Genomic DNA, 10,700 nt, shown 5'->3' on the forward strand with positions numbered 1-10,700 from the left:
TAATTGCACTTTCTGAGTCACAATATATTGGGATCTTTTTCATATTTAGTCCATAGTCCCGGAGCTGGCTTTGGATCCAAATCACTTGAGATGTACAGGAGGCAGCTGCGATGTACTCTGCTTCGGCTGTAGACAGAGATACACATGTCTGTTTCTTTGATTCCCAGCTAACCAACTTCCCGTCTAGGAATTGGCAGCCTCCAGTTGTGCTTTTCCTGTCTAAACCAAAACCTCCAAGGTCTGCATTTGAGTAGGCTTGAAGGAAAAAACCTGAGTTTGATGGATACCATAAACCGAGAGAGGTAGTTCGTTTCAGATACCGGAGTATGTTCTTTACTGCAAGCATATGTGGTTCACGAGGATTTGCCTGAAATCTAGCACAATAACACATAAAAAACATTATATCAGGCCTGCTAGCAGTAAGGTACATTAAAGAACCAATCATCTGGCGATATAATGTAATGTCGACTGCAGGTTTATCCAAGGATGGTGTGAGCTTGGTGCCAAACGCCATTGGGACTTTAACCTTTGAATCTCCCATCATGCCGAATTTAGCAAGGAGAGTTTTGGTGTATACTTCCTGGTTGATAAAGATGCCTTCGGGTCCCTGTCTAATATTTAAACCAAGGAAAAAGTTAATCGGACCCATTGAGCTCATTTCAAATTTAGTCTCCATCAGCTTTCTGAATTCAGCTGTTAAGTTAGGATTCGTTGAGCCAAAGATGATATCATCGACATAGATTTGAACAATCATAAGGTGGTTACCTTCCTTCTTACAAAAGAAGGTTGGGTCAACCGAACCTTTTTTGAATTTTGACATCTTTAAAAACTTGGTTAGCGTTTCATACCATGCCCTAGGTGCTTGTTTCAGACCATAAACCGCCTTGTCCAGAATATAGCAGTGATTGGGGTACTTTTCATTAACAAAGCCTGGAGGTTGCTCTACATATACCGTTTCTTCGAGTTCTCCATTCAGAAATGCGCACTTTACGTCCATTTGGTAGACCTCGAAGTTCTTGTGTGCAGCGTAGGCAAGAAATATTTGAACAGATTCCAGCCTAGCTACAGGAGCAAAAGTTTCCTCATAATCAATTCCTTCCTCCTGGCAGTATCCTTTCACCACAAGACGAGCTTTGTTTCGAATCACGTTGCCTTCCTTGTCCATTTTATTTCTAAATACCCATTTAAGACCAACAACTGAGGCATCTTTAGGAGTTGGAATGAGGTGCCAAACCTTATTTCTTTCGAATTCATTAAGTTCATCTTGCATAGCTTGAACCCAGTCAGAGTGATCAAGAGCAGTATTTACTGTCTTCGGTTCAACTTTTGATACGAAAGAGTTGTACATGCAGAACTCTAATTTCGAAAATAGAGATGTTTGCTTTGCCTTCAGTTGAGATCGGGTCAGGACCTTTTCAGAGATATTACCTACCACCTGGGATACAGGATGATCTCTGGTCCACTTAACAAGAGGAGGGTAATTTGGATCATAGGATGGATCCAATTCAGCATTCACCATTTCTTTTAATTCAGATTGGCTATCGTCATCGTAAAACATGTTGGCATTCTCCGCCTCGATTGATGAGCTTTCCGGTGTAGCTGGACTTTCTAGTGCTATAGGACTTTCGGGTGTTGTTGAGCTTCCGGGCGGTGTTGAGCTTTCGGGTGCTACAGTACCTTCGGGTGTAGTAGAGCTTTCGGGTGGTACAGGAACAGAGTTCTCCTCCACAACTTGTGAGCTCGGCTGATTTGATGAAGATGGATTCTCCCCCTCAACTGAAGCGCCTTGCTGAGGAGGTTCGTTTGGGACTTGTTCTCCTTCACCCATTCGTTTGGCGGCATCTTAGATGATTTACTTCAGATGATCGACTTTGTTGTCTGCTGCCATTGCTTCCGAGAGAGTAGCTTTCTCAGGTTCATCGAATAACTCCACGAACTGCTCAAACAAATTAGCAATTGAGGCCGTGACTTGACCTATTCGAGTGAAAATTTCTCCAATTGCTTCTTCAGTAGCCTTTAGCTTTTTGATGTAGTTGTCATCGAAAGTCACGTAATATGTTTCTTCAATCTTCCTTGAACGCTTATTCAAAACCCGATATGCTTTTGAAGTAAGAGAGTATCCCAGAAAAATCCCTTCATCAGCTTTAACGTCGAACTTGTTACGATGTTCTTTAGAGTTGAAGATGAAGCACCGTGAGCCGAATACATGGAAGAATTTAACGTTTGGCTTCCTATTGTTGATGATCTCATAGGGAGTAAGAGAGAAACGCTTGTTGAGATACGACCTGTTCTGCATAAAACATGCTGCAGAAATAGCGTCAGCCCAGAAATATAAAGGTAGAGAAGCGAAACTTAGCATCGTACGGGACGCCTCACATAAGGATCGGTTTCGTCTTTCGACAATTTCGTTCTGTTGAGGGGTGTAGGGTGCTAAGAAGTTGTGACTGGTTCCTTTTTCTGCCAAAAAGTCTTCAAATTCTTTGTTCTTGAACTCCAGTCCATTATCGCTCCTGATGTTGCGAACGACTTTTCTCAGTAGCACTTCGACCTGCTTAATAAACGTCTTTAGCTTATGAGTAGCCTCAGATTTGTGCTTCAGAAAGAACACCCATGTAAAACGTGAAAAGTCATCAACAATAACAAGAATATATTTGCTACCGCCAATGCTTTCGATAGATGATGGACCACACAAGTCAATGTGAAGCAACTCAAGTAGTTCAACAACTTTAGTGTTTACAATGGATGGGTGACTTTGTCGACTCTGCTTCCCCATTTCACACGCGGCACACAAATGTTCTCGATCAAACTTGAGCAATGGGAGACCCCTAACATGACCTCATGTGACAAGCTTGTTGATGTCTTTGAAGTGGAGATGTGAGAGCCTTCGGTGCCACAACCAGCTTTCGTCAGAATGAGCTTTGGATAAAAGACATATAGTTGGATTTCCTTTGATAGGTTTGAGATTGAGAGGAAACATTTCGCCTTTTCGTTCAGATTTGAGAATCACCCTTTTTGTTTTCTTCTCGATGATTTCTGAGCCTTCATCGTCAAATGACACTTTAAGACCGGTACCTCCTACCAGTTGAGATACACTGATGAGGTTATGATGTAGCCCTTCAACGTACACCACCTTTCTTATAGTAAAGTCTCCATTGGTTATCATCCCGTAACCCTCTATCGTTCCATAAGAGTTGTTGCCAAACTTAACATTTCCACCATTTGGAAGAGATCGAAATTCCCTTAGCTCTTCCTTCCTTCCTGTCATGTGACGTGAGCAGCCACTGTCAATGTATCATTCTTCGTCGAACTGCTCGTCACTGATAACCTGGAAAAATCAAGCAGATTTAGGAACCCAAAGTTTCTTGGGTCCACGTGAGCCTTTCACAGGAACATGAATAGTAAGAGAAATGTCAACAAGATATGTTTTTTTTATTAAAGTTGTTTCATCTTTCTTCTTAATAGTGAATACTTTAATTTTGTTAGGATTTGTTACAGTTGGTTTGGATTTAGGTTTTGGCATTTGAGCCTTGGACTGCTTTCGGTCATCCTTGACTGAGGAAACCTTTGATTTTCCTTTCAAGTTTGTTGATGATGTTGGATTTTGAGCTGGAACAAAGTTGGGTTTAGAATGAGACAGAGAGGAATTAGAACGAGAGAATTTGGACTGAGAATTTTTCCTGACTTGAGGCTCTATGTGACCGTTTTGTTTTTCGTCATTAGAGGGACCGAACCTGTGCTTTCGGTTGCTATCGTTCTCTGAACCGAACCTGTGCTTTCGGTTGTTAGTGCTCTGTGAACCGAACCTGTGCTTTCGGTTGTTAGTACTCTCTTGCGGCCTGAAAGCACTTTTCTCTGACTTTGAATTTTTGTCATGATAAGAGAAATGGGCGTTTTGAGATCGCCAAAACTGCTTTCGCTCTGAGAGATTCTTTTTGTATCTCACATTCCTTTGCTGCTTTTGATCCTTCACCTGTTTCGGCTGTTTGTGTGTTTTAGCCTTTTGCTTCTGCTTCTTGTCAGCCGATTCACTTTTCACGGATGATGTTTCTCTTGTGGAAGTGACTTCTTCTACAGGAACTTCTTTTGTACCACTAGTGCTTGGCACGTCGAAGTTGTCAGGCTTGTTCAGTGGCTCTGGAACATATCTGCATTTGGTTTTCCAGGACGTTCGCTCAGATAGACCAACAGTTTCATCGGCATTATCTATAGGAGCAGACCAGAAAAATTCATCACAGCCATCTGCATTGTCTTCATTCACTATGGCAGTGAGTTCAGCTGTTTGATGTTCGGTTACTCCTGTGACTTTATACACTTGGTTTGCTGTTGTTCTCACCTTTTGGTACACTACAGCCTTTTCTTCAAGAATCGGGGACTTATTTTGGGACAAACGAGCAAACTCCATAGAATTTTCGGATATAAGATTTTTGTGGTTTTCGGGTTCGCTCTTGACAAACTCAGAACAGTCGACTTCATCCTCTATAGAAATTTCACTCATATCATCGTCCTCATTAAGTTTAGATGCGTTTTCAACATCAATTTTATTTTTTGAACTTAAATTGGCATTCAATGAGTCAAATTTTTGTATGGTTTCGGTCCTTAGTTTCAGCTTATCGTTTTCATCCAAAAGATTTTTCAGCATGTCCTTATGGTCCTTGGACTTTATAAAAGATTCAATTTTGTCCAGACCATACATGTAAGTGGGATTCACATCATCAGACAAAACAACAATTTCGCAATTATATGCTTCAGCATCGATTTCATCCTCCTTAAACTCAAGGAAGGGCAAATAAAGACGTTTAGCAATCAAACAAAAAACATTTCTCTGTTTCAAAAGTTTTAAATTGTCTCTTTGCAAATAAATGTTTTCATCTTTTGACTTAATCAGCTCCGACTCCTTTTGCTCTATCCACATCCTTCGCTCCTCACTCTTGGATGACACCCTACTTATTTGGTCAGTTAGGTTAGAATTGGTGACCCTTGTTTGAGTTAAACAACTATCCAAATTTGAGATTCTTGAATTTAAGCTATTTAATTCTTTTTTATAAGATTTCTGTGGGACTTTAAATGAAATAAAAAGAGATTGTACCTTCTTGATCAATTCATCAAGTTCATTGATCTGCACACTGAGAGGTTTTGCTGTGAAGCACAAGTCCTCTCGCTCCTTGGTGTCCTCTTTTCCACCGTCAGTATTGTATCCCCTCATGTGAGATACATCAGTCACCATCAAGCATTTCCCACTGCTTTCAACGCCACTTGCAACATATGCCTTTCCATGTGAAGGCTTTCTCACTTCATCATCCTCTGAGTCAGTAGACCACACCTCCACGCCACCGAACTCGTCATCCACTGCCGAACCCTGTACAATAAGAGCATTCATAGAAGGGTTAGTAGCAGCTTTCTTCCTCTTGATCTCTTCAAGCTTTTTCATCAAGATAGCCTCTTCATCTTTTTCTTCATCTTTCTCTGCCGTTTTCTTCAGAACACAATCCTTAGCATAATGGTTCTTTCCTCCACAGTAATAGCAGCTAACACCTGAATCTCCTTCAACTTTCGCCTCTTTCTTTGGCTCTTCTGGCTTCGGCTCCTCCCTAACCTTTTCAGAACTATAGCTTCCCTGCCAATTTCGGTTCTTATTGGTAGGGAACTTTTTCTTGATAAACCTCTTGGGATTAGACACCATCATTGCATAATCTTCTGAAGTGAGATCATAGTCTTCTAGGTTCAGATCTTCATCTTCCACTACATTCTTGCCTTTTGATAGGAGGGCCAAGGATCCCAAACTCGAGACCACATTCTTCTCTTGCATTACAATCTTTTCTTGGGATTTCAGAATTCCCACCAACTTAGCCAATGAATATGACTTGAACTGCTCATGAGCTTTGACTGTGGACATGACAGCTCTCCACTCAGATCTTAGGCCATTCAAAAAGGTGACCTTATGTTCAATCAGCTTCCTTTCTATATCATGTTGGATCATCTTGCTAAGAAGATGATTGAAGCGATCGAACGTCTGAGTAACAGTTTCATCAGAATTCTGCTTAAATTCACCAAACTCGGACAAAAGCAAGGTCTAAATAGAATGCTCCAGATCTTCATCTGTGGAATATAGCTCTCGCTACCTATCCCAGATTTCTTTAGCGGTACTGCAGGAACTCACCAGCCTAAATGTATCGGATTGAAGAGAAAATCGAATCAGTCTCAATGCTTTAATATTGCACTGAAACTTTTCCTTTTCGTCTTGAGCCACATCTTTTACGTCTTTCAGCAGATCATTATACTCTTTCTGAGTTTTAATGATTTTCGATGTTCCTGAGTGAGCAAATGCTCCAGACACAATTGCTTCCCAAATAAGATACCCATTATCTTCAGATCCGATTACATAGTCTTCGAAATGATGCGCCCATACTTCGTAATCCTGGGTGTAGAGAATATGAATCTTTGTCGTTGATCCAATGATGTTCGAGATGTTGATAGGATTCGATTGAGACTCGTCCATGCTTGATCGTTTAACTTGTTTGAAAGACCAGACTTGTAATATGTAATATTAGGTCAAAACAAATAGATGCTGAGTTACGTCAATTATGGAATTACGGCTCAATAAATATTACTTAATGCGGAATAACCCTAATCGTTTCTTTCACAGAAAAGATGTGTATGAATTACACAGCCTCCTGCTCTGATACCAATTGATGAGTTATTAAAACTCTTTGATCGATTAGATCTTTGTAACAGGTAAATAATGAATCGTAAAAAACAGTGAAGTAAAACACAAGAATGGATCTGAATGAGTCGAATGATTAGATTACTCAATCCTCAGCAGAGCTCGACTAAGAACTTCCGCTAAGTGAGTTTAGGGTTACAAAACAAGAACGATGAATATGCTGAATAAAAATTTTCTAATCATTACTATCGTTACTTTCTAAGATGCATGCAAGCTTCTATTTATAAACCCTACAAAACTCACGGATGGACAGGCCCATACCGGAGACAAAACTTGGACTAGCTAACGAGCCCAAAAGACGCAATACTAAACACGACCCAACAAGTATAAACCAAAATGAAAGATGAGTCTTGAACAAATCCATCTTCTCTAAACCTTGCATCGGTACCTGTCTACTATTGACCTGAGGATATAACTTATTTTGAAAGACAGTATCAGCTTTAAAGCTGGTGAGATCATAAGTATTTTAGTGTCGGACAAGAGCTCGGTGTCAAGTGAAGACTTAGACACATACAATGATCATAATAACATATGAAGACATATGTATATATATAATTAGTGATTATAACACTAATTAAACATGTATAAACATCCTAATGTGAGGAAAACAATTTGGTCAAAGTGTTAGGAGGCCATTGGGTTACAACAAAGGAGTGCAAGGCCTTATACGGGAGTTCATGGTCAATGGACCATGTTTTTTGGAGTTTACGGTCAAGGGAGTTTACTCCTGACCGTAAACTCACAATTAGGTCACCAAATGAGGCTTAAAACTATAAAGACTTAAGTGGTTAAGTGCTCCAAAGCTTAAACAAGAGGCTAACTGAGTTTAAGGTCCAAAAATGACCCTAACTTTTGTTTACGGCCTGGGGACCACTTCCTCATGATTTTATGGCCATAAACTCATGGTAAGAAGTACCAAATCGAAGTTTGAAGTCCCTAACTCAATGGTGTAAGGTTCCATGCTAATATCCAAGGCTTACTAAGGTGTTAAGGGCATCAAAACACTCCTTGGGGGTGTTTACGGTTTTGGGAGATTCCCAAACCGTAAACTCATAATCATGGGCGGTTTTTCGGTGTTTTTCAGGTGCTACACTCATCAAGGGAAGGTTCTATGCTAAGTCCTAAGCATAAGGAAGGAGCTAGGGCACACTTTGGCACCCTTATTAGGGTTTACGGCCTAAGAAGATCTTGGTCCGTAAACACCTTGTTCTTGTGATTCTTGAGTGATTTCTTGATATATGGAAGTGTAACAAGCCTTAAGATACTCTAGGATAGAAGTACTTACAAGATAAAGGCTTGAAAAGGTGCCAAAAGGCTAAGAACACTAGTGTGTGTTCTTGGTGAAACTTGAAGATCTACACTTTTGGAATGATTTCACGGATAGAAGTGTGTTAGATCACTAGATTAAGTAATATATCAACTTAATAGGGCTAGAAACATTTACAAGTTGAAGATCTAGGAGGAAAAGTCGGATGCTACTTGAGAGAGAATTGAATTTGGATCTTGAAAAGTGAAAAAGTGTGATAAATGACTAAGTGTCATATATATAGTCACTAGGGTTTACGGTCCAAATACCATTTGGTCCGTAAACTCCAAAATATTGGAGTTTTTGGAACTTTAGTGATGCACAATAAACCCTAGGGCATCCTCTCTCCTGATTTCTCCTAAAGTGCTAATCCTAAAATGCTCAAACTTATTCCAAAAATCTTGAAAATTTGCAGAAACTGTTCTGACTTCTAATGAAGTGAAGGGTTATACAGAATAGAAATTTCGGGTTGTCACATCATCCCCCCGTTAGAAGGAATTTCGTCCCGAAATTAGAATTTAGGTAAGGAAGTAAGCATGAATAATCGAGACAAGAAGTGGAGATACTTCCTAATCCATTGCTTCTCGTGCTCCCAAGTGAATTCGGGTCCTCGGTTGGCATTCCAGCGAACCTATACTAATGGGAAGCAGCTCTGATTCGTTCTCATGACCTCTCAGTCCATGGTCACTATGCTTCTTCCACGAAGGCGAGGCTCTCATTGATCTCGATCTTGTCGAGTGGGATATAGAGAGTCCTGTCGTAAAAGGTATGTTTTCAAGTTCGAGACATGAAGGGTGAAATGTATGTTACTGAGTTCGCGGTGTAGGTTGTGTTTATGAGTCACAAGGGCGATTCTGGTAAGAATCTCGGAGGTCCTAACTATCTTGGATTTAGCTCTTCACGCTTTTCGAAGCGTATCAAGCCATTCCTAGAGTGAGACTTCCAAAAGGATTTGGTCTCTCACTTGGAATTCCAAGGTTTCTTTTTCTTGCTTCTCTTCCCAGTCAAGGGCCACTCCTTGCTGAGTCAAAGTCGTAAGAGGTTCTGCAATTCGCGAGGAGTTCTGAATGAACTCCCGACAGTAGGTCAACAAGACCTAGAATTTGGCGAATTCCGTTAGCGTCTTCGGTGCTGAAAATTTCTCAACGGTTTTGACCTTTGGAAGGGTCCTCAAGAATTCCCACATTACTAATAATGTGTCTTAGGAATTTAACTCTTTGAATATAAAACTCGTATTTAGAGAACTTCACGTAACGCTTCTCTGATCGTAATGTTTCTATGGTTCGTTGTAGATGTTCTTCATGATTTCCTTCTTACTACGAGAGTAGATAAGTAAGTCATTTATAAGGACAACGACGAACTGATCCAAGTAAGAATGGTGTACCCTATTCACTAAGCTCATGAATACTACAGACGTATTGGTCGTATCCGAAAGATATCACTACGGACTCGTGATTTTCGGATCTTACTTCCATTTCTGAAATGCACTTCGTTCCTTGCGGTTGATCAACCAATTCATCTATGCGAGGCAGAAGGTAATGATTTCTAATGTAAGTCCCATCGAGGTCTGCACCACGAGGACTTCCCAAGGTGATACCCATCATAGCACTTCTCTCACCTAAGCATGTTTAACTGCGGAGTTCTGATGGGATCCGGTGCATTAGTACTGGTATGATCGCTGTGACAACCCGAAATTTCCATTCTGTACAAACAATATCACTTCAATAGAAGTTATAACAGTCACAGTAAATTTTCAGACTTTTTTGTATAAGTTTGAGTAATTCAGGGTTTACACTTCAGGAAATATTAGGAGAGTGGATGCACTAGGGTTTTGTGCAACACTGTTATTCCAACACTCTATTATATTAGAGATCATTTCGGGATTTTCATCCAAATATCTCAAGACTATAAATAGAATTCTGAACCAATTTCATTCATTATTCACTTTTACAACTAGAGAAAAGCCATTTTTCTCTCTCACAGATCTTCGGGTTTTCATCCCAAATCGTGGGTACCTCTCTCTAGTAGTGTTATATAGCTTATAATGTGTTAATAACATAGATTACATAGCTAAACAACTAGATTTAGGAGTTTACTCCCCAAGTTGTTCTTGGGCGGTAAACTCCCGAAATGATGCCTAGCCTTTCCCCCGTGATGTGTTACTACCTTAGGCTTGTATATAGGTGTATTTAAGACAAGAAAACAACAAAGAAAAACCAAAGTTTATGTGTTCATGGCCCAAGAAGATCTTGGACCGTGAACTCCAAAAACATGGACCAAAGTGTGCTTTTAATGCACCTAAAGCCTTGAACAATCACCTAGAATTACTCCTACTTAAATCAAGGACCTTAAAACATCAAAAACCCATCCCCATGAGAGATTACGGCCGTAATCTATAAGGGAAATGGTCTTTGGGCCGTGAACATCAAACTAGGGCACCAAAGTGTGCCTAAGGCCTTCATTTGCCTTAGTTACATGTCTAGAACTTATCCTACTTGAACATGGGACTTGAAAACATAAAAATATCCCTTTCCATATGAGTTTACGGCAGCAAACTCAAAAGGAAATGGCCTTAGGGCCGTAAACTCCTCAAAGTAGTGTATCTATGCCCTAAACCCTTCCAAGAATTAATCCACCAAGTTGGAATACTTCTAGGGATCATTTAGAACTTCA

At 40.2% G+C, this 10,700-nt stretch overlaps 1 pseudogene; it reads right to left on the bottom strand.

Moving 5' to 3' along the window:
- Positions 1-9,591: 9,591 nt before the first annotated feature.
- Positions 9,592-9,710, bottom strand: LOC111910743 (5S ribosomal RNA; annotated as a pseudogene).
- Between the last annotated feature and the right edge of the window lie 990 nt (positions 9,711-10,700).

The sequence above is a fragment of the Lactuca sativa genome, chromosome 4 (genome assembly GCF_002870075.4).
Source record: "Lactuca sativa cultivar Salinas chromosome 4, Lsat_Salinas_v11, whole genome shotgun sequence".
NCBI lineage: Eukaryota > Viridiplantae > Streptophyta > Magnoliopsida > Asterales > Asteraceae > Lactuca > Lactuca sativa.